We start from the raw sequence: 22,904 nt of genomic DNA on the forward strand, positions 1-22,904 counted from the left end.
CTTTTAAAATTTTTATAATTGGGTTTGTCATATTTTTCTTTATTCTTTCGATGTTAAGTTGTTACTATGGAGTTAAGGGAAAGCTGGTCTGCATTGTGTATATAAATAGTGAAGGAAGCATTACACTATGGATTCCAGACAACCATTAATAACCTCATTCAAGGTATAAGGGTGCACCGTGCCAAGCCGGTGTAAAAAAAAACTTATACATCATGCAATGCTGCTCTGGAAATTTAAATATGCAAATAACCTCTATAGAAGGAAGAGGACTTGATCTCTTGCGCCACCTATTGGATGTAAAATGAAAAAACTGACTGGACTTCCTAACATACATATGTGTACTGAAAAAATAGAGCAGCGCATATGAGAAGTACCCGTGGGTATAGGAGTAGGTTTAAAGATTTGTTTTGCTCACCTGATGAGGTTGTGCGCCCTTGCACAACCCCGGTGTTAGTTTAGAAGAATCCTCCGGGTTGGGGGGTTCCTGGTGTCACCGCTGATGGATCGTTGCTTTATTGGAGGCGCCCGGGTTAGGTACCGCTCGTTGCTCCTAGGATTCACCGGCACTGTGGATCCTGGAGGGCTGAATGCGATCCGCCGTCCTCCAGCTGGAGATTCCACGTTGATTGAGGATTCCTGTGTCTTTCAGCAGCTCTGACCGAATTCCCTTAGAGGGAGTGGGCATATGGTAGAAAAGATTTTCGGTCTTAATGAGCGCTAATGATAGATTGACAGGCTCCGTCAGTAGATACATTTTATTAATAAAATATTAGAGAGCTCCTGTTGGTTACATACAACGCGTTTCAGCAAATAGTCTGTTGCTTTCCTCAGGTATAACAGGAGTAGTTGGCATACGATAAATTTATAAGGGCCCCACAGGTGGAATCTGTGGGTGTGCCGTACAATTAAATCATTGGTTCATTTGGCCCTAATGGTATTTTTTTACTTATAATGAATCAAGGTATACATAATAAAACACTTATTTTGGAGCCCATGGGGGACAATATTGACTATAAAATAATATATATAGTTTATAATAAAAAAATATATATATAGTTATTAATAAAAAATAGCAATATATAAAAAATAGCCATATATAAAAAATAGCAGTATATAAAAACAGTAATAGAGGGAAGTTCATATTAGCCATATCAATTGCTGTCAAATTTAGAAATATAATCAATGTATTTATACTCTTTTGTGTGCATACTATAAAATCTTTGTGCTTTAAAATTAATTTGTTCAAAAAAAAAAAATTTTTTTAAAAAAACAGAGAGAAAAGTTTGTCATAAAACCACTAAAAGATTAAAAAATAGTACAAATGGAATATCAAACGAATAGAGATCTTTACATTATTTGGCTACATTGTCCAGTGTTAGGTTGTGTCCTGGAGCCAAAGTGCCCAGCTTAAAGATCCAGTAACTTTCTTTCCTGATTAATTTAGTTAGTGCTTGTGGATCTTTGCTGTTGATGGAATCTATGATCGTAAGTGTCATTTTTTCGTGATCCCTATTGTGCTGGGTACTATAGTGTTTTGAAATACTATGTAATGTATAGCCAATTTTAATATTGTGTCGATGTTTATTAAGCCTAGAGTGCATTTCTTGTATCGTCCGACCCACATATTGAGTGCCACATGGCTATTTTTTATATATTGCTATTTTTTATTAATAACTATATATATATTTTTCTTTATCGCTCCTAATTGGGAGACCCAGACAATTGGGTGTATAGCTACTGCCTCCGGAGGCCACACAAAGTATTACACTTAAAAGTGTAAGGCCCCTCCCCTTCTGGCTATACACCCTTCCGTGGGATCACGGGCTCCTCAGTTTTCATGCTTTGTGCGAAGGAGGCACACATACACGCATAGCTCCACTGTTTAGTCAGCAGCAGCTGCTGACTATGTCGGATGGAAGAAAAGAGGGCCCATATGGGGCCCCCAGCATGCTCCCTTCTCACCCCACTTTTGTCGGCGGTGTTTGTTAAGGTTGAGGTACCCATTGCGGGTACAGAGGCTGGAGCCCACATGCTGCATCCTTCCCCATCCCCCTTAGGGCTCTGGGTGAAGTGGGATTTACCGGTCTCCAGGCACAGAGACCGTGCTCCGTCCACAGCCCCTGGGGAATCTGCTGGATATGGAGCGGAGTATCGTCAGGGACAGGGCCCTGCTACGACAAGGTACTCTGTGTCCCCGTACAGTCCGCGCGCACACTGCAGCATTGCTGGGTGTGTTAGTGCGCCGGGGACAACAGCGCTGCGCGCTGGTGCCATTCCTATCTACAGCTTGCTGAGAGGGGACATGTATTTGAAACTGCCGCGCGGCCACTGTTGTCAGCGCTGCGGCGCGGCTGGGACTTGTGGTGCGCCGGGGACTTCCGCGCTGGCCGTGCATATATCACGGCCGCGCTTATTACTCGAGTCCCCGGCTTTCTGCGGCCTAGTTTCGTTTCGTTCCCGCCCCCAGGCCTGCCAGTCAGGGGAGGGGCGGGACGCTGTATAGAATGTCAGCGCAGAGGGCTGGAGTCTGCTTTGCATACTCCAGCCCTCACACTGGGCACAGTGGGACGCCAGTTTCCCGCACTTTGTTTGAGGCACGCCCACGATCCCTCTCTTCACAGGACGCCGGCAGCCATTCCTGTGTGCAGTCTGAGCTGGAGAGAGGAGACTGGGAGACCCAGACACGGGATTCTGGTGCCCACACACCCGCTTTTCAGCGGGCGGTAAGCTGCCCTCAAGGGCTGACCCCACTGGTGCCGAAGTGTATATTGTATTTTATGCTTGCAGCTTTACATTGCACTGTACGGTCGCTGGGGATCCTCTGCTATATACCCTCCTAGATTTCTCAGAGGACACAACAGCATGTCGACCGCAAAAAGCAAAGGTGCCAAGGCACAGGCTTTCTATGCTGCTTGTACCGCTTGTGGGGCTGTTCTACCGGCAGGTTCCACTGACCCCCACTGTGTGCAGTGCTCGGCCCCTGTGGCACTTGCTCGGCCGGGGCCTCTGCTAGAGGTGACCCAGGCAGAACCTCCTGTAAATACTGTCCAGGTGACAGGGACGGAGTTTGCAGTCTTTGCTGACAGATTGTCTGTGACTATGACTAAAATTCTTGAAACATTGCAGTCTAGACCAGTACCTCAGGCCATGGACACTGTTAACTCATTGCTCCCTGGTCCCCCTCAGTCGGAACAGCTCCGGGATCCGGGGGTGTCTCTTGCATCCCAGGGTGATGGCTCTGACACGGACGACAGTCCCAGACAGCCTAAACGAGCTCGCTATGAGCGGCCCTCGACTTCATCACACTGGTCAGGGTCCCAGCAGGAGGACTCTCTGTATGATGAGGTGGAGATGGCTGATCAGGATTCTGATCCTGAGACCGCTCTCAATTTGGATACACCAGATGGTGACGCCATAGTGAATGATCTTATAGCGTCCATCAATAAAATGTTGGACATTTCTCCCCCTGCTCCTCCTGTGGAGGAGACAGCTTCACAGCAGGAGAAATTCCATTTCAGGTATCCCAAGCGTAAATTAAGTGTTTTTCTGGCCCACTCTGACTTTAGAGAAGCAATCCAGAAACACCACGCTTATCCGGATAAGCGTTTTTCCAAGCGGCTTAAGGATACACGTTATCCTTTTCCCCCAGACGTGGTCAAGGGCTGGACCCAGTGTCCCAAGGTGGATCCTCCAATCTCCAGGCTTGCAGCTAGATCCTTAGTTGCAGTGGAAGATGGGGCGGCACTTAAAGATGCCACTGACAGGCAGATGGAGCTCTGGTTGAAATCCATCTATGAAGCTATCGGCGCGTCGTTTGCTCCAGCATTCGCAGCCGTATGGGCACTCCAAGCTATTTCAGCTGGTCTTACACAGATGGACACGGTCACACGTACATCTGCTCCGCAGGTGGCACCCTTAACATCTCAAATGTCTGCATTTGCGTCTTACGCGATCAATGCTGTCCTAGACTCTACGAGCCGTACGGCAGTGGCGTCCGCCAACTCCGTAGTTTTACGCAGAGCCTTGTGGTTAAGAGAATGGAAGGCAGATTCTGCTTCCAAAAAGTGTTTAACCAGTTTGCCATTTTCTCGTGACCGACTGTTTGGGGAGCGCTTAGATGAAATCATTACAAGGGTAAAGATTCATCTTTACCTCAGCCCAGACAAAATAAACCCCAACAGAGGAGAGGACAGTCGGGGTTTCGGTCCTTTCGAGGCTCAGGCAGGTCCCAATTCTCCTCGTCCAAAAGGACTCAAAAGGATCAGAGGAGCTCAGATTCTTGGCGAACTCAGTCACGGCCAAAGAAGACAGCCGGAAGACCCGCTACCAAGGCGGCTTCCTCATGACTTTCGGCCTCCTCTCTCCGCATCCTCGGTCGGTGGCAGGCTCTCCCGCTTTGGCGACATTTGGCTGCCACAGGTCACAGACCGTTGGGTGAGAGACATTCTGTCTCACGGGTACAGGATAGAGTTCAGCTCTCGTCCTCCAACTCGCTTCTTCAGGACTTCTCCACCTCCCGACCGAGCCGATGCTCTGCGGCTAGCGGTGTCCACTCTAAAAGCGGAAGGAGTGGTGACCCCCGTTCCTCTTCTGGAACAAGGTCACGGTTTTTACTCCAATTTGTTTGTGGTGCCAAAAAAGGACGGGTCTTTCCGTCCTGTTCTGGACCTAAAACTGCTCAACAAGCATGTGAAAACCAGGCGGTTCCGGATGGAATCCCTCCGTTCCGTCATCGCCTCAATGTCTCAAGGAGATTTCCTAGCATCAATAGACATCAAAGATGCTTATCTCCACGTGCCGATTGCTCCAGAGCACCAGCGTTTTCTACGCTTCGTTATAGGAGACGAACACCTTCAGTTCGTAGCCCTGCCTTTCGGTTTGGCGACAGCTCCAAGGGTCTTCACCAAGGTCATGGCAGCAGTAGTAGCAGTCCTGCACTCTCAGGGTCACTCGGTGATCCCTTATTTGGACGATCTACTTGTCAAGGCACCCTCTCAAGAGGCATGCCAAAACAGCCTGAACGTTGCGCTGGAGACTCTCCAGAGTTTCGGGTGGATCATCAACTTTTCAAAGTCAAATCTCACCCCGACCCAATCGATAACATACCTTGGCATGGAGTTTCATACTCTCTCAGCGATAGTGATGCTTCCGCTGGACAAACAGCGTTCACTACAGACAGGGGTGCAATCTCTCCTTCAAGGCCAGTCACACCCCTTGAGACGCCTCATGCACTTCCTAGGGAAGATGGTTGCAGCAATAGAGGCAGTCCCTTTCGCGCAGTTTCATCTGCGTCCACTACAATGGGACATTCTCCGTCAATGGGACGGGAAGTCGACGTCCCTCGACAGGAACGTCTCCCTTTCTCAGGCGGCCAAGGAATCTCTTCTGTGGTGGCTTCTTCCCACCTCATTGTCAAAGGGAAAGTCCTTCCTACCCCCATCCTGGGCGGTGGTTACGACGGACGCGAGCCTGTCAGGGTGGGGAGCGGTTTTTCTCCACCACAGGGCTCAGGGTACGTGGACTCAGCAAGAGTCCACCCTTCAGATCAATGTTCTAGAAATCAGAGCAGTGTATCTTGCCCTACAAGCCTTCCAGCAGTGGCTGGAAGGCAAGCAGATCCGAATTCAGTCGGACAACTCCACAGCGGTAGCATACATCAACCACCAAGGTGGCACACGCAGTCGGCAAGCCTTTCAGGAAGTCCGACGGATTCTAACGTGGGTGGAAGACACGGCTTCCACCATTTCCGCAGTTCACATCCCAGGCGTAGAAAACTGGGAAGCAGACTTCCTCAGTCGCCAGGGTATGGACGCAGGGGAATGGTCCCTTCACCCGGACGTGTTTCAGGAGATCTGTCGCCGCTGGGGGATGCCGGACGTCGACCTGATGGCGTCACGGTACAACAACAAGGTCCCGGCTTTCATGGCACGGTCTCACGATCACCGAGCTCTGGCGGCAGACGCCTTAGTTCAAGATTGGTCGCAATTCCGACTACCTTATGTGTTCCCACCTCTGGCATTGTTACCCAGAGTGCTGCGCAAGATCAGGGCCGACTGCCGTCGCGCCATTCTCGTCGCTCCAGACTGGCCGAGGAGATCGTGGTACCCAGATCTGTGGCACCTCACGGTAGGCCAACCATGGGCACTACCAGAACGACCAGACTTGCTATCTCAAGGGCCGTTTTTCCACCTGAATTCTGCGGCCCTGAACCTGACTGTGTGGCCATTGAGTCCTGGATCCTAGCGTCTTCAGGATTATCTGGAAATGTTATTACCACCATGAGACAGGCTAGAAAACCATCCTCCGCCAAGATCTACCACAGGACGTGGAAGATATTCTTATCTTGGTGCGCGGCTCAGGGAGTTCCTCCCTGGCCTTTTGCATTGCCTACTTTTCTTTCCTTCCTGCAATCCGGGTTGGAAAAAGGTTTGTCGCTCAGCTCCCTTAAAGGACAGGTCTCAGCGCTATCTGTATTTTTTCAGAAACGCCTAGCACGACTTACTCAGGTGCGCACGTTTCTGCAAGGAGTTGGTCATATCGTCCCTCCTTACAAGCGGCCGTTAGAGCCCTGGGATCTAAACAAGGTTCTAATTGCTCTCCAGAAGCCGCCTTTCGAGCCTATGAAGGATGTTTCCCTTTCTCGTCTTTCACAGAAAGTGGCTTTTCTAGTGGCGGTCACGTCTCTTCGGAGAGTGTCCGAGCTAGCGGCGCTCTCATGCAAATCTCCCTTCCTGGTGTTTCACCAGGACAAGGTGGTTCTACGTCCGGTTCCTGAGTTTCTCCCTAAGGTGGTATCCCCCTTTCATCTCAATCAGGATGTCACATTACCTTCCTTGTGTCCTCATCCAGTTCATCAATTTGAGAAAGGTTTGCATTTGTTGGATCTGGTCAGAGCACTCAGGATCTACATTTCCCGCACGGCGCCCTTACGTCGCTCGGATGCACTCTTTGTCCTTGTCGCTGGTCAGCGTAAAGGGTCGCAAGCTTCCAAATCCACCCTGGCTCGGTGGATCAAGGAACCAATTCTTGAAACCTACCGTTCTGCGGGGCTTCCGGTTCCTTCAGGGCTGAAGGCCCATTCTACCAGAGCCGTGGGTGCGTCCTGGGCATTACGGCACCAGGCTACGGCTCAGCAGGTGTGCCAGGCGGCTACCTGGTCGAGTCTGCACACCTTTACCAAGCATTATCAGGTGCATACCTACGCTTCGGCGGACGCCAGCCTAGGTAGACAAGTCCTTCAGGCGGCGGTTGCCCACCTGTAGGACAGGGCTGTTTGACGGCCCTATCACGAGGTATTCTTTTACCCACCCAGGGACTGCTTTTGGACGTCCCAATTGTCTGGGTCTCCCAATTAGGAGCGATAAAGAAGAAGGGAATTTTGTTTACTTACCGTAAATTCCTTTTCTTCTAGCTCCAATTGGGAGACCCAGCACCCGCCCTGTTTTCTTAGGGATTTTTGGTTTTTTCGAGTACACATGTTGTCATGTTGAATGGTTTCAGTTCTCCGATGTTTCTTCGGATTGAATTTGTCTTTAAACCTGTTATTGGCTTTCCTCCTTCTTGCTTTTGCACTAAAACTGAGGAGCCCGTGATCCCACGGGAGGGTGTATAGCCAGAAGGGGAGGGGCCTTACACTTTTAAGTGTAATACTTTGTGTGGCCTCCGGAGGCAGTAGCTATACACCCAATTGTCTGGGTCTCCCAATTGGAGCTAGAAGAAAAGGAATTTACGGTAAGTAAACAAAATTCCCTTCTTTTATCTACTGACGGAGCCTGTCAATCTATCATTAGCGCTCATTAAGACCGAAAATCTTTTCTACCATAACAAACATATGTGAACAGGTGCATACTGAACATAGAACATACTCTAACAAATAAACAGCTGCACTCTGATACGCTAAGGGTCGTTTCACACATCCGGCATTTCACCGTTTTACCGGATCCAGCACACTCCAGTACAGTGTTAAAACTGTACAATGGCATCGCGGCAAGCTCCGGTCACAGGACAGCATGTGACCGCAAGTTGCCATGATACCATTGTATTGTATTACGCTGTACTGGAGTGTGCCGGATCCAGTAATCCGGCGAAATGCCGGATGTGTGAAACGGCCCTTAGGCATGCAGACATTGAATAAAGGAATTTGGACATGCATCACTGCTAAGGAAATAAATTAAAAAATTGAGACACGTAGGGCATAAAAAAGGCCAGTTTTATGTGAGCCCAGCAGCCAGCATCAAGGAGTATCTCTTTTTGCTGGGTCCCTATCTAAATGGGCTGAAGAAGCCTACAATTTTATAGAAGGGCAGGAGCCTGTTAATAGGACATTAAAAATTGTGTGAAGCTTGTGGGAAAGGACTGCTCAGTCAAAAGACAGCTGCACTCTGATGCCATGTTTCCCCGAAAATAAGACCTCCCAGGAGTTTTCAGGGAGGCTTTAATATAAGACATCCCCTGAAAATAAGACCTAGCCGCGGTCAATAATGAAGTGTCATGCAGCGGTGAAAAAGTTAAAGACACTGCAGGACACTTCATTATAGGCAGTGGGCACCCCCAGAAGAGAGAAAACAGAAGACCCCTGATCATACTCACCAGAGGCCGGAGCAGGTGAGCGCAGCAAGGTCCTGCAGCGGAACACACAAGCACACACACATCAGATCACACACACTACAGATCGCATCCAGACACTCAGCACATCCAGCAATATCGCTTGCTTCTCGGCGGCGATACTGTGCACTGTGCGTGCAGTGATCTTCCAGGACCTGCCAAGGATCACATGGCCGGAAGCATGTGGTATCTCAGGCTGTTGTGAGTGTGTGCGCGCATATGTGCGATATTGTGAGTGTGTGTGTGAATGTATGCGATCGGATGTGTGCGTGTATGCTGTCTGATGTGTGAGTGTGTGTGTGTGTGAGTGAATGTATGCGATCGGATCTGTGAGTGTCGGCAGAGGAGGACAGCATGCAGCACAGCTGCTGGGACCGCCCACCGGACAGCACAGGGAGAAGTGATGTGTGTGTGTGTGTGTGTGTGTGTGTATGCTGTTTGATGTGTGACTGTGTTCTTATGTGCGAGTGTCGGCCAGACGCAGGGGAGCACAGCTGCAGGGAGATTATAGGGAGAACTGATGTAGTGTGTGTGTGAATGTATGCAATCGGATGTGTGCGTGTATGCTGTCTGATGTGTGAGTGTGTGTGTGTGTGTGTGAATGTATGCGATCGGATCTGTGAGTGTTGGCAGAGGAGGACAGCGTGCAGCACAGCTGCTGGGATCGCCCACCGGAGAGCACAGGGAGAAGTGATGTGTGTGTGTGTGTGTATGCTGTCTGATGTGTGACTGTGTTCTTATGTGCGAGTGTCGGCCAGACGCAGGGGAGTACAGCTGCAGGGAGATTATAGGGAGAACTGATGTGTGTATCTGTGTGTGTGTGTGAGAGAGATCTGATGTCAGCCAGACGCAGGGGAGCACAGCTGCAGGGAGATCACAGGAGAACTGATGTGGTGTGTGTGTGATCTAATGTCATCCAGACGCAGGGGAGCACAGCTGCAGGGAGATCATAGGGAGAACTGATGTGGGGTTGTGTGTGTTTGTGTGTGTGTGTGTGTGTGTGTGTGTGTGATCTGATATCAGCCAGACGCAGGGAAGGCATGCAGCGTACCTACTGGGAGATCACAGGAGGATCTGGGAGCCATACAGACGCCCGGGGCTGGTAAGTATGACGATCCTGGGATGGGGGGGCCTGCTTTTTGTGGGGGGTAAACTTACCCCCAACCATGTCTCCTCGAGAATAAGACACCCCCCGAAAATAAGACCTAGTGCTTTTTTCAGGGCAAAAAAAAAATGTAAGACAGTGTGTTATTTTCGGGGAAACAGGGTACACCTTGACGCTGGCTGCTGGACTCACATAAAACTGGCCTTTTTTATGCACTGTTTACATTTTTAAATTTATTTCCTTAGCAGTAATGCATGTTAAAAGTCCTGTATTGAATGTTTGCATGCCTCACTTTTCATTTTAGATTATATGGTCATGTCTTCTGAATGTTCTTTCCCACCTTCCTTTTTTTAATTTCCTATCTGCAGATTCCTTCACACCCATAAAATTCTAGGCTTTTTCAGCCCGCATTTAGGTAGGGACCAAGCAAAAAGAAAAATGCCTTGTCGATGGCTGCTTGAATCACATAAAACTGGCCTTTATGATGTGCTAAGTGTCTCATTTTAAATTTATTTCCCTAGCAGTAATGCATGTCCAAATTTCTATATTCAATGTTTGCATGCGTTAGTAGTTTCAGAGTGCGCCTATTGGTGGTAGCAATCCTAAACGTCAATATTGACTCTTTAATGAGCCTTGACATATGACATGGGATAAGAAGCTGAAGAATTCAGTTCCACTCAAATTCATTCACTCATCTCTATCTTGTAAAACACAAAGGATATAGTGATATGTTCTATATGTTTATTGACTCTCAAGGTCTCACTACTCGATTATTGATGCAATTGTGTTTAATATAACTTGTGGGTATTCCTCAGAACATATTACGTTATTCTGTACAAACTAAACAAGGGCTGTTTATTGTGACCAACCTTTTATAAGTTACACATTGCTCCCTCTTTGACCAGCTACAATCTGGCTTCCGACCGCATCATTCCACTGAAACTGCCCTAACTAAAGTCACTAATGATCTACTAACCGCCAAAGCCAAGCGACACTACTCTATCCTCCTCCTCCTGGACCTGTCCTCTGCCTTCGACACAGTAGACCATTCCCTCCTACTACAGATTCTCTAATCTCTGGGCATCACAGACTTGGCCCTATCTTGGATCTCCTCATACCTAACCGACCGAACTTTCAGCATCTCCCATTCTCACAGCACTTCCTCATCTCGCCCCCTATCTGTCGGTGTCCCCCAAGGCTCAGTTCTTGGACCCCTGCTGTTCTCCATCTACACCTTCGGCCTGGGACAGCTCATAGAGTCCCACAGCTTCCAGTATCATCTCTATGACGATGACACACAGATCTACCTCTCTGGACCTGGCATTACCTCTCTACTAACCAAAATTGCACAATGTCTGTCTGCTATTTCATCCTTCTTCTCTGCGCGATTCCTAAAGCTTAACATGGACAAAACAGAGTTCATTGTCTTTCCTCCTCCTCACTCATCTCCTCCAACAAGCCTTTACATCAAACTTGATGGTTGCTCACTCGCCCCAGTCTCACAAGCTCGTTGCCTTGGAGTAACCCTCGACTCTACTCTATCCTTCAAGCCACACATCCAAGCCCTCTTCACCTCATGCCGATTACAACTCAAAAACATCTCCCGGATCCGTGCTTTCCTTAACCAAGAATCAGCAAAAACATTAGTGCATGCCCTCATCATCTCCCGCCTCGACTACTGCAACCTCCTGCTCTCTGGCCTCCCTTCCAACACTCTTGCACCCCTCCAATCTATCCTAAACTCTGCGGCCTGCTTAATCCACCTCTCCCCTCACTACTCCCCAGCCTCGCCACTCTGCCAATCCCTTCACTGGCTTCCCATCGCCCAACGACTCCAGTTCAAAACATTAACCATGACATACAAAGCCATGCACAACCTGTCTCCTCCCTACATCTGTGACCTAGTCTCCCGGTACCTACCTGCACGCAACCTCAGATCCTCACAAGATCTCCTTCTCTGCTCCTCTCTTATCTCCTCTTCCCACAATCGCGTACAAGATTTCTCCCGTGCATCCCCCATACTCTGGAACGCTCTACCTCAGAACATCAGACTCTCCACTACCGTGGAAAGCTTCAAGAGGAACCTCAAGACCCACATCTTCCAACAAGCCTACAACCTACAATAGCCCTCAGTCCAGTAGACCACTGTGCAACCAGCTCTGTCCTCACCTATTGTACCATCACCCATTCCCTGTAGACTGTGAGCCCTCGCGGGCAGGGTCCTCTCTCCTCCTATACCAGTCTGTCTTGTACTGTTAATGATTGTTGTACATATACCCTCTCTCACTTGTAAAGCGCCATGGAATAAATGGCGCTATAATAATAAATAATAATAATAATAGCTCTGCTACATACACATTACAAAGTCATAGCTGTCAGACAACTTTGATTCATACATATTTAGCATCCACGTGGCACAGCTCCTTACAACTTGTAAGTAATGCACCGTGGTGGTAGTAATACTGCTTATACAGTACAGACAAAAAGTTAGGACACACCTTCTCATTCAAGAGTTTTCATTATTTTCATGAAAATTGTAGATTCACATTGTAGGCATCAAAACTATGAATTAACACATGGGGAATGAAATACTTAACAAAAAAGTGTGAAACAACTGAAAATATGTCTTATATTCTAGGTTCTTCAAAGTAGCCACCTTTAGCTTTGATTACTGCTTTGCACACTCTTGGCATTCTCTTGATGAGCTTCAAGAGGTAGTCACCGGAAATGGCCTTCCAACAGTCTTGAAGGAGTTCCCAGAGATGCTTAGCACTTGTTGGCCCTTTTGCCTTCACTCTGCGGTCCAGCTCACCCCAAACCATCTCGATTGAGTTCAGGTCTGGTGACTGTGGAGGCCAGGACATCTGGCGTAGCACCCCATCACTCTCCTTCTTAGTCAAATAGCCCTTACATAGCCTGGAGGTGTGTTTGGGGTCATTGTCCTGTTGAAAAATAAATGATGGTCCATCTAAACGCAAACCGGATGGAATAGCATGCCACTGCAAGATGCTGTGGTAGCCATGCTGGTTCAGTATGCCTTCAACTTTGAATAAATACCCAACAGTGCCACCAGCAAAGCACCCCCACACCATCACACCTCCGCCTCCATGCTTCACGGTGGGAAACAGGCACGTAGAGTCCATCTGTTCACCTTTTCTGCGTTGCACAAAGGCACCGTGGTTGGATCCAGAGATCTCAAATTTTGACTCATTAGACCAAAGCACAGATTTCCACTGGTCTAATGTCCATTCCTTGTGTTCTTTAGCCCAAACAAGTCTCTTCTGCTTGTTGCCTGTCCTTAGCAGTGGTTTCCTAGCAGCTATTTTACCATGAAGGCCTGCTGCACAAAGTCTCCTCTTAACAGTTGTTCTAGAGATATGTCTGCTGCTAGAACTCTGTGTGGCATTGACCTGGTCTCTAATCAGAGCTGCTGTTAATCTGCGATTTCTGAGGCTCGTGACTCGGATAAACATCCTCCGCAGCAGAGGTGACTCTTGTTCTTCCTTTCCTGGGGCGGTCCTCATGTGAGCCAGTTTCTTTGTAGCGTTTGATGGCTTTTGCCACTGCACTTGGGGACACTTTCAAAGTTTTCCCAATTTTTCGCACTGACTGACCTTCATTTCTTAAAATAATGATGGCTACTCGTTTTTCTTTACTTAGCTGCTTTTTTCTTGCCATAATACACATTCTAACAGTCTATTCAGCTGTGTATCCACCAGACTTCTGCACAAAACAACTGATGGTCCCAACCCCATTTATAAGGCAAGAAATCCCACTTATTAAACCTGAGAGGGTACACCTGTGAAGTGAAAACCATTTTCGGTGACTACCTCTTGAAGCTCATCAAGAGAATTCCAAGAGTGTGCAAAGCAGTAATCAAAGCAAAAGGTGGCTACTTTGAAGAACCTAGAATATAAGACATATTTTCAAGTTGTTTCACACGTTTTTGTTAAGTATTTCATTCCACATGTGTTAATTCATAGTTTTGATGCCTTCAATGTGAATCTACAATTTTCAGAGTCATGACAATAAAGAAAACTCTTTGAATGAGAAGGTGTGTCCAAACTTTTGGTCTGTACTGTACATTACATGGAAATATACTAGGAATTATATTAGTACTCAATGTCAAGCAGCAGCTGCAAAAGCAAATACGACTTTATGGTGTATAAAAGAAGAGAAACTAATTTAACCCAATTTATTGTTACCCCTCTATAAATTACTTGTAAATCATACGTTGAATATGGGATCCAGTTTTGGGCTCCATGGTTTAAAAAGGTGTGACGTTGCACACAGTTCACACATGGCATCATCAGGGGGTTACTCACTCGCTTTGTTGGTCTCCACGGTAGCACACAAGAGCACGGTTGTATAAAAAAAAACGTCCAGGTTGCTTTATTCACACCTCATAAAGCATGCCACAGGTACAGGAAACAAACACCAGTTCAGTGCAGGAAAGCAACATTCACATTTCCCAATACGGCACTACAGGGTCAGACTAGTATCAAGGCTTCTCACAAGAGGTTCCCACTGACCCCCAGTCAGCTGTAGCAAACCCTCTCTCTCGGGGCGTTTCCTTCAGAGAGGCTTCAATACCTCTGTCGGCAGATGAGCAGCCTCTCCACACTGGCTGTTTCTCAGACATACACACTCTCTGCCATGTGCTAAACATTAGACTCCATTTTAGACATACACACTCTCTGCCATGTGCCAAACATTAGACTCCATTTTAGACATACACACTCTCTGCCATGTGCCAAACATTAGACTCCATTTTAGAAGTCAGCAGTGACACCTCCAACACACCCATGGGCGGGGTATGTGGATGGCTGTAAAAAGTTCACATTTATCAAATAATTTATAATATAATACCTCCATATAATAGATCTATAGAGGGCAGAATTTACTGATATCAGTAACATAAAACAGGCAGTCGGGCACTGCAGCGTGAAGCTGTATAGTGGAGCCGTACTCACAGTTGACAGCAATCAGCCATGCCAGGTGGTGCTCTGCTGACAACGTGGTCAAGATTCCAGAATTCCAATATAGAGAAGAAGCGGCAGCTCACTCGGGTAGTCGGCAATGATTTTTTATTCTGCTATGTTGCAGACATAGTTACAAAAATAACGGGCAGAGGGGGGGGGAGTGCGGCACGGGACGGCAGACGGACAATAGCCGTTTCGCGCTGTGGGTAGCGCTTTGACGAGTCCAGACAAATAAAAAATCATTGCCGACTATCCGAGTGAGATGCCGCTTCGTCTCTATACTGAATTACTGATGATATCAGTACTCATAGAAATTAATATTGAGTCTGTATTGAATATAGATAGATGCTGACATAGCCTTGTGTATATATATATATATATATATATATATATATATATATATATATATATATATATATATATTCAATCTTGAAACTTCTAGTGGTTACCTCATGGGTATAGAAGAACACCTTAAATTGCCTTCTGAGCAGCTGCATTGGGCATATATACCATGAAACATGGTGGGGAGGGGGTCAATTTCTCTGGACAGCCAAGCTGCAACATGTCAGATGCGTACGGAGAGAGTTTGGAAATGGGGATCACTCCTTCCGAAGAGCTTCACTGCTGAAGCAACACATGCTGGTCTCCAGCATGTCACCCATTCAGGATCCAGGGAAAGATGAATGAAGATAAGACTTCTACTGACCTAGTAAAGAAATGGACTATTATTGAACTCCTCACGTAAGCTACTGAAGAATACTATTTTTCATTTCTGTAATCGAACTAATGAACTGTTCTATTTTTTCAATCATTTTTTACTCAATATAAAATACATTATTTATTTTTACATTTTTGAAGTCTATTTCTCATGCGTCTTATCACGTATTTAAAGAAAAATATATTTAAGGTATATATTTTTAACAATGGCCAGACCCACCCATCTCTCCGGCCGTCCATGATCCTGGGCCCTGTGAACACCATGATAAGAACCTGTGGCACTACAGGTACCAGCATGGAGTTCCAGAATCACACCACTTCCGTGGTACATACCGACCATTCACAATCAGGCCAGTCGCCTTGTCACAAAGGATATTGGAAAATTAGGGACTGCTCAAAGGAGGGTAACTAGATGTTAAATGAGAAAATAGGGCCTCTCTTAAGGCCCCGTCACACTAAGCAACATCGCTAGCAACATCGCTGGTAACGAACAACTTTTGTGACGTTGCTAGCGATGTTGCTGTGTGTGACATCCAGCAACAACCTGGCCCCTGCTGTGAGGTCGTTGGTTGTTGCTGAATGTCCTGGGCCATTTTTTAGTTGTTGCTGTCCTGCTGTGAAGCACAGATCGCTGTGTGTGACAGCGAGACAGCAACAACTAATGTGCAGTGAGCAGGGAGCTGGCTTCTGCTGAGGCTGGTAACTAATGTAAACATCGGGTAACCAAGAAGCCCTGTCCTTGGTTACCCGATATTTACCTTTGATACCAGCCTCCTCCGCTCTCACTGCCTGTGCTGCCGGCTCCTGCTCTGTGCACAGATAGCTGCAGCACACATCAGGCAATTAACCCGATGTGTGCTGTAACTAGGAGAGCAAGGAGCCAGCGCTCAGTGTGCGCTGCTCCCTGCTCTGTGCACATTTAGCTGCAGCACACATCGGGTTAATTAACCTGATGTGTGCTGTAACTAGGAGACTGGGGGCTGGTCACTGGTTGCTGGTGAGCTCACCAGCAACTCGTGTAGCCACGCTCCAGCGATCCCTGCCAGGTCAGGTTGCTGGTGGGATCGCTGGAGCGTCGCAGTGTGACAGCTCACCAGCAACCTCCTAGCAACTTACCAGCGATCCCTATCGTTGTTGGGATCGCTGGTAAGTTGCTTAGTGTGACTGGACCTTTACAATGAAGGGGTAAAAATATGCTTGTTTAGGTGAGAATACAGATACCTTATAGACCTAATTTACATGTATAAATACATGTTTGGTCAATACAAAGGATTGGTACATAATTTATTCCTTCTAAATAGAGGAAGAAAGACAGCTATATAGGAACTGGTTCTGTACAGTTACAGCAGTCAGACAAAAGAATGCCCTACAGTAAGAAGACGTAATGTCAAATACTGTAAGCTTATAAAAAAGGGGCTGGATGCTTTTCTCACAATCAATGGCATTGTAGGTCAGAGTCGGTCTGGCCCGGCAGGGTAGCGGGGAATCCCCCGGTAGGCCCCGGGCCTCAGTGGGCCCCTGTGCCTTATATAGTGCGGGGCAGTGTATAGTGCCGTGGGGGCCCCCCAGCCTTTCAATCACAAAATGCAGCGATAGCACAAGTTCCGTACTATCGCTGCAGTTTGCGCGGCTGCAGAAGGACCTGTGGTGACATCACAGTCATGTGATATCACCGTAGGTCCTGTACTGTGGAAGTCCCAGACCTGTCCTGGAGACCGCACCGCTATTCAAATGTATGCGCATCTTTCAGACGCGTGTACATCTGAACAGTGCGGCCGGTGACAGGAGGCGGAGGAGCTGCTCAGCCCCCACACCGACACAGCAGCCGTCATCACACTGCCGCCGGAGCAGCAGAGAAGAGGACGCGCAGGGCTGCAGGTAAGCGCTCAGGAGGAGCCGAAGAAAAAAAATCTATATATTCTCACCTCTCCTGCTCGTTCCCGCGGTACCTCCAGCTACTTCATCAAGACCACAGGACACAGACCCCTCGGTGATCCCGTCCTCTGCACGGAGCCGTCGCTGTGACTTCATGGCTTTACTGCAGTTAAATGCTTTACGGCGCCGCAAAGCATTTAACTGCAGTAAAGCCATGATGGCATCCTCATATACTGAGGAGCGGGGGAAATTTATGCAGAGAGATATTATAGAAAGGGCAAGTTTTGGGGGTACACTATGGAAAGGGGCATATTGTGGCCCTATTTTGGAGAGGAGCAGTGTGTGGGGGGATATTTTGTGCAGAAAGCAATTAACAACCCTTCTGAACTTGTTCCCCCAGATATTATTAAATAAAAGGGGCCAGGATGAGGGACATACATTATTGGTTTATGGTGGCACGTGGGGCATAATTACTGTAGGGGCAAATTAGGGGGCATTATTACTGATGAAATACAGGTTAATTTTGAGGATACTGTCTCCAATGGGGGAACAAAATTCTGATGTAGTGTAGAAATTGGGGAAACAGTGTGAAATGTGCCCTGGGAGTGATCGGCTATAGGTGACCGTGTGTTATTTTCTGCAGAAGCATGTTCTGGCTGGAAGAAGTGATGACGGTCAGTGCTGGATAAAGAGGAAAAGTGAAGATGAATAACCTCAGCTAGAGACATCACTGGTAAGTCAGTGTGTTACATGTATACACACACTGTATACTATATACAGAGCTCCTGTGTATAATGTCACTAGTGATCACTGTATTACCTGTACACTGACACTATATACAGAGCTCCAGTGTATAATGGCACTGATTGTAATATTAATGTTATTAGTATTGTGGTTTTTATTCATGATCATTTCTTGTAGTAGTCGTCACTGTGTAGTAGTAATATGTGGTCTTGTCATGGTTTGGTGGTATTTGTCTCTTGTATGTAGTATTATTTGGTAGTCTGGTCATAGTGTTGTGGTATTTCTCCCTTGTATGTGGTAATATTTGTTTACTATGTGGTCTAATTATGGTGTGGCGGTATTACTCTCTTGTATGTGGTTGTGTTTGATCACTATGTATTGGTAATATGTTATCTGGTCATGGTGTGGCGGTATTTCTCTCTTGTATGTGATTGTATTCGGTCACTATGTGGTGGTAATATGTTGTCTGGTCATGATGTGGAGGTATTTATCCCTTGTATGTGGTTGTATTTGGTCACTATGTGATGGTAATATGTTGTCTGGTCACAGTGTGGTGGTATTTCCCCCTTGTATGTGGTATTATTGGTCTTGGTATAGTGGATTGTGTTGTGTCTGGAGGTCACTTTTTCTCTATCAATATGGGGAAAATTCTTTATTTCCAATAGTTTAAATATTTGAATGTTTAACCCCTAGCTGTCCTGTGACTATTGCAATGCAGCAAATATGCACTTACAGAGGTTCTCCAGTGAAAACAAGTAATCTCCTTTACTAAGGCCACGTGCACATAGTATTTGGTGAGGCTTTTTACCTCAGTATTTGAAGCCAAAACCAGGAATTGTAAAATCAGTAAAATGAGAGGAAAAGTATAATAGAAAGACGGGCACCACTTCTGCATTTTTCACCCACTACTGATTTTGGCTACAAATACTGATGTAAGATACTGACCAAGTACTGACAGTGTGAACGTGGCCTAAGCATATGATAACTTATTGATCAGTGGGGTCTGATTGCTGGGACCCGAACTGATCGGCAAAATGTGCAACTTCTATCCCCCATTACACTGGAACTCGTGTCCGACTCGACCCCTGATCCATTCATTCCCTCAGTGTCTGTGAGTGCTGTGCTTGTTTTTATCTGACCGCCCCATTTGGATGAATGGAGCTGCGGTCACACATCCTACCTGCCGCCGCTGCATTGTAGAATGGGCATATAAGTGCCCTGTCAGGGATAAAAGTTTCTGATTCTTCCGATCAGTGCGGTTTCCACTGGTCTGGTTCCACTGATCAATAAGTTATCACCTACCAAACCTGTGGATCGGTGATAACTTCTCACCAAAGATCCCCCTTAATGCAAACTACTGTAATTGTACATTAGTTATTGTGTGTGCACAGGAGATGTGAAGGAGCCGCCTGTGCTTTACAGTCAGCGCTCCACAATAATGGGGATAGTGGCTAATAGATATTTGCATGTAGCTGTAGGGAGGGCCCCTAGAGTTATTTCCCCTGGTGGGCCCCAGACACCACAGTCCGACCCTGTTGTAGGTTATATCTGATATAGGAATAGAGTGTATAACAGGTGGAGAAAGGTTGAGCTTTGATGGACCTATGACTATTTTTCAGTCTATGTAAATATGTCCTGTATTTAAAGCTACAGAAAGATTTTAGAACAATTGTGACTAGCTTCTTCAAATTTATTGCATAGAGATTCTTTATCAAGAATAGGAAAACCTGTACCTGTAACCCCCTATAAATTAGTTGTATTTTTAGATAATGTTACATTGAGGTTATGTTCCATTTGTGGAATAAATCTAAAATCTTTTATGATTTACTTTATTAGCGCTATTTGCATACTGGCAGTATCGGGAACCGAAAGGGAGTGGGCGTCACCGCTCGGAGTTAATGGGTGGGAGCGGAGATGGTGGACGTGACTGCCTGGAGTTAGTGGGTGGAAATGAAGATAGTGGGGGTGACTACCTGGAGTTAGTGGGCGGTAGAAGAGGTAGTGGGTGAGAGAAGAGGTAGTGGGGGTAACTGGCTGGAGTTAGTGGGTGGCAACAGATAGTGAGAGTGACCACCTGTTGTTAGTGGGCGGGAGCACCTGGAGTTAGTGGGTGGGAGCAAAGGTAGTGGGGGTGACTGCCCAGAGTTAGTGGGTTGGAGCAGTTATAGTGGGCGTGAAAACCTGTAGATAGTGAGTGTGACTGCTTAAAGTTAGTGGGCGTAATGACCCGTAGTTGGTGTGCGGGAGTGGAGCTAGTGGGCATGACCACCTGAAGTTAGTGGGTGGGAGCAAAGATAGTGGGGGTGACAGCCTGGAGTTAGTGGATTGGTGCAGCTCGGGAGAAGTCTTGGAGGCGGGAGTGGGAGGTTCGGATTAGTGTGTTAGTCCAAATTTGCTTGCAAAGAGTAGAGAATGGGTAGGCTTATAGACAGAGATGAAGGTGGAGATGTAGGAGAGTGCTGCGCTGTGAAGAGCTTTGTGGGGGAGATCAAATAATTTAAATTGGATCCTATGATATATGAGCAGCCAATGTAATGACTAACACAAAGCGGAAGCATCTGAGTGACGATTAGCCACATAGATGACCCTGGCTGCAACATTTAGGATGGACTGAAGCGGGGAAAGTCTAGTGAGGGGGGAGGCCAATTAATAGAGAATTACAGTAATCAAGGCGGGAGTGGATCAGGGCCACAGAGATGTTTTTTGTTGATTCCATGGTGAGAAAGGTGCAGACTCTAGAGATGTTCTTCAGGTGCAAGCGGCAAGATAGTGTATATAAGGTGAAGGAAAGATCGGCATCAAACGTAACATCCAGGCAGTGAGCCTGCGGCCTAGGCGTTATTTTGGTGCCGCACACGGAGAGGGAGATGTCAGATTTAGGTAGGCTAGTAGACGGAGGGAGTAGAAGAAGTTCAGTGTTGGAAAGGTTAAGTTTCAGATAGTGAGCAGACATGATGCTGGAAACTGCGGACAGCCACTGGTGTTCTGTAGTAAAGCGGGAATAAGGTCAGGGGCTTAAGTATAGTTGTGTATCATCAGCATAAAGATGGTACTGGAAGCCAAATTTGCTGATGGTCTGTCCAATATGGGCACTGTAGAGAGAGAAGAGAAGAGCACCAGAAGCTGAACCCTGAGGGAACCCAACAGTGAGAAGAGAAGTGGAGTCAGCAAATGATACACTGAAAGAGCGGTCAGAAAGACAGAAAGAAAACCAGGAGAGTGGTGTCCTTTAGGCTAATTTCACACATCATTTTTTTGCATCAGGCACAATCCGGCGTGTGCCTTATGCAACGGATCCGGAGCAGAATATGCAAAAACTGATGTACCTGATCCTTTTTTTTGACAGTTCCAATATACCTGATCCGTCAAAAAACGGATCCGGCGCATCAGTTTTTGCATCCTTTTCGTCCGTTTTTTTTTTTGCTGGATCCGTTTTTTTCAATACATTAGAGCATACTCAGTTTACAAAAATGGATCCGGCGACGATATCCGTATTTTACCGCATTATGCCGGATCCGGCGTCCATTGGCTTCCATTGTAAAACACGCCGTATCGCGCCGGACAAAAAAACGTTACAAGATACGTTCCCTCCGGCCGCCGCTTTAGGCAATTATGACGGATCTGGTAAAAACCGGATGCAACGCAAGGCCATCAGGCACAATCCGGCCCTAATACAAATCAATGGGGATAAAACGGATCCGGATCCGTTTTACCCGTTTTTTTCCGGATTGTGCCTGATGGAAAAAAACTGATGTGTGAAATTAGCCTTAGGGCGGCTTTGCACACTACGACATCGCAGGTGCGATGTCGGTGGGGTCAAATCGAAAGTGACGCACATCCGGCGTCACTTGCGATGTCGTAGTGTGTAAATCCTAGATGATACGATGAACGAGCGCAAAAGCGTCGTTATCGTATCATCGCTGCAGCCTCCGACATTTCCATAATGCCGGGGGAGCGACAGGTGCGATGTTGTTCCTCGCTCCTGCGGCAGCGCACATCGCTGTGTATGAAGCCGCAGGAGCAAGGATCATCACCTTACCTGCCTCCCGGCTGCAATGAGAAGGACGGAGGTGGGCGGGATGTTTACATCCTGCTCATCTCCGCCCCTCCACTTCAATTGGCCGCCTGCCGTGTGACGTCACTGTGACGCCGCACGACCCGCCCCCTAAGGAAGGAGGCGGGTCGCCGGCCAGAGGGACGTCGCACGGCAGGTATGTGCGTGTAAAGCTGCCGTAGCGATAATTATCGCTACGGCAGCTTTCACTATATATCGAACGTGCGACGGGGGCAGGACTATCGCTGCAGCATTGGTAACACATTGTTACCGATGTTGCAACGTGCAAAGCCCGCCTTAGGCCGATTGAGTAGATACTCACAGCAGGATAAAGCAGTGGTGAACTGCTCAGGCCAAAAAACTAATGCACTACCAGGATGCAACCAGACCCCCAATAGATGGAGACATCACAGGTGCAAGAGGAGCAAATCACTCACACAACTCCCAAACATGGTGGGGGTGATCGCTAGATGATAAAATTGCACACTAGTGGCTTGCATAGGGCGCTGTTCACACTTAAAGGTGCATAGTATCCTAGTCAGCAGTCTATTACACGGCCATACTATTCGACCAGGCGGGCTGCCCGGTACCTATGTGCACCTTATAGGGACGGGGACTCCAATATGCAAGTACCAAACATAAAGGGGCCTGGCTGCACCCTGTATAAAATGTTACGAACAGAAAAATATATACAAAATATCTGCGGTATTAGTCGATATTATAGCCAAAATAATGGTAGCCTACAAACCACGTCACGGTTCCTCATACTTGTAGGTCCCTACACTAATCATTCTATATAGAAAAACAACAAAAAGGACTAAAT

At 47.1% G+C, this 22,904-nt stretch overlaps 1 protein-coding gene across 1 annotated transcript in view; it reads right to left on the reverse strand.

Annotated features, from left to right (window-relative positions):
• LOC142312837 (uncharacterized) overlaps positions 1-22,904 on the reverse strand; it is a 173,345-nt gene that overhangs the window by 58,159 nt on the left and 92,282 nt on the right. The gene's annotated exons all lie outside the window — the stretch shown is intronic.

This window comes from Anomaloglossus baeobatrachus, chromosome 5 (genome assembly GCF_048569485.1).
Source record: "Anomaloglossus baeobatrachus isolate aAnoBae1 chromosome 5, aAnoBae1.hap1, whole genome shotgun sequence".
Taxonomy (NCBI): domain Eukaryota; kingdom Metazoa; phylum Chordata; class Amphibia; order Anura; family Aromobatidae; genus Anomaloglossus; species Anomaloglossus baeobatrachus.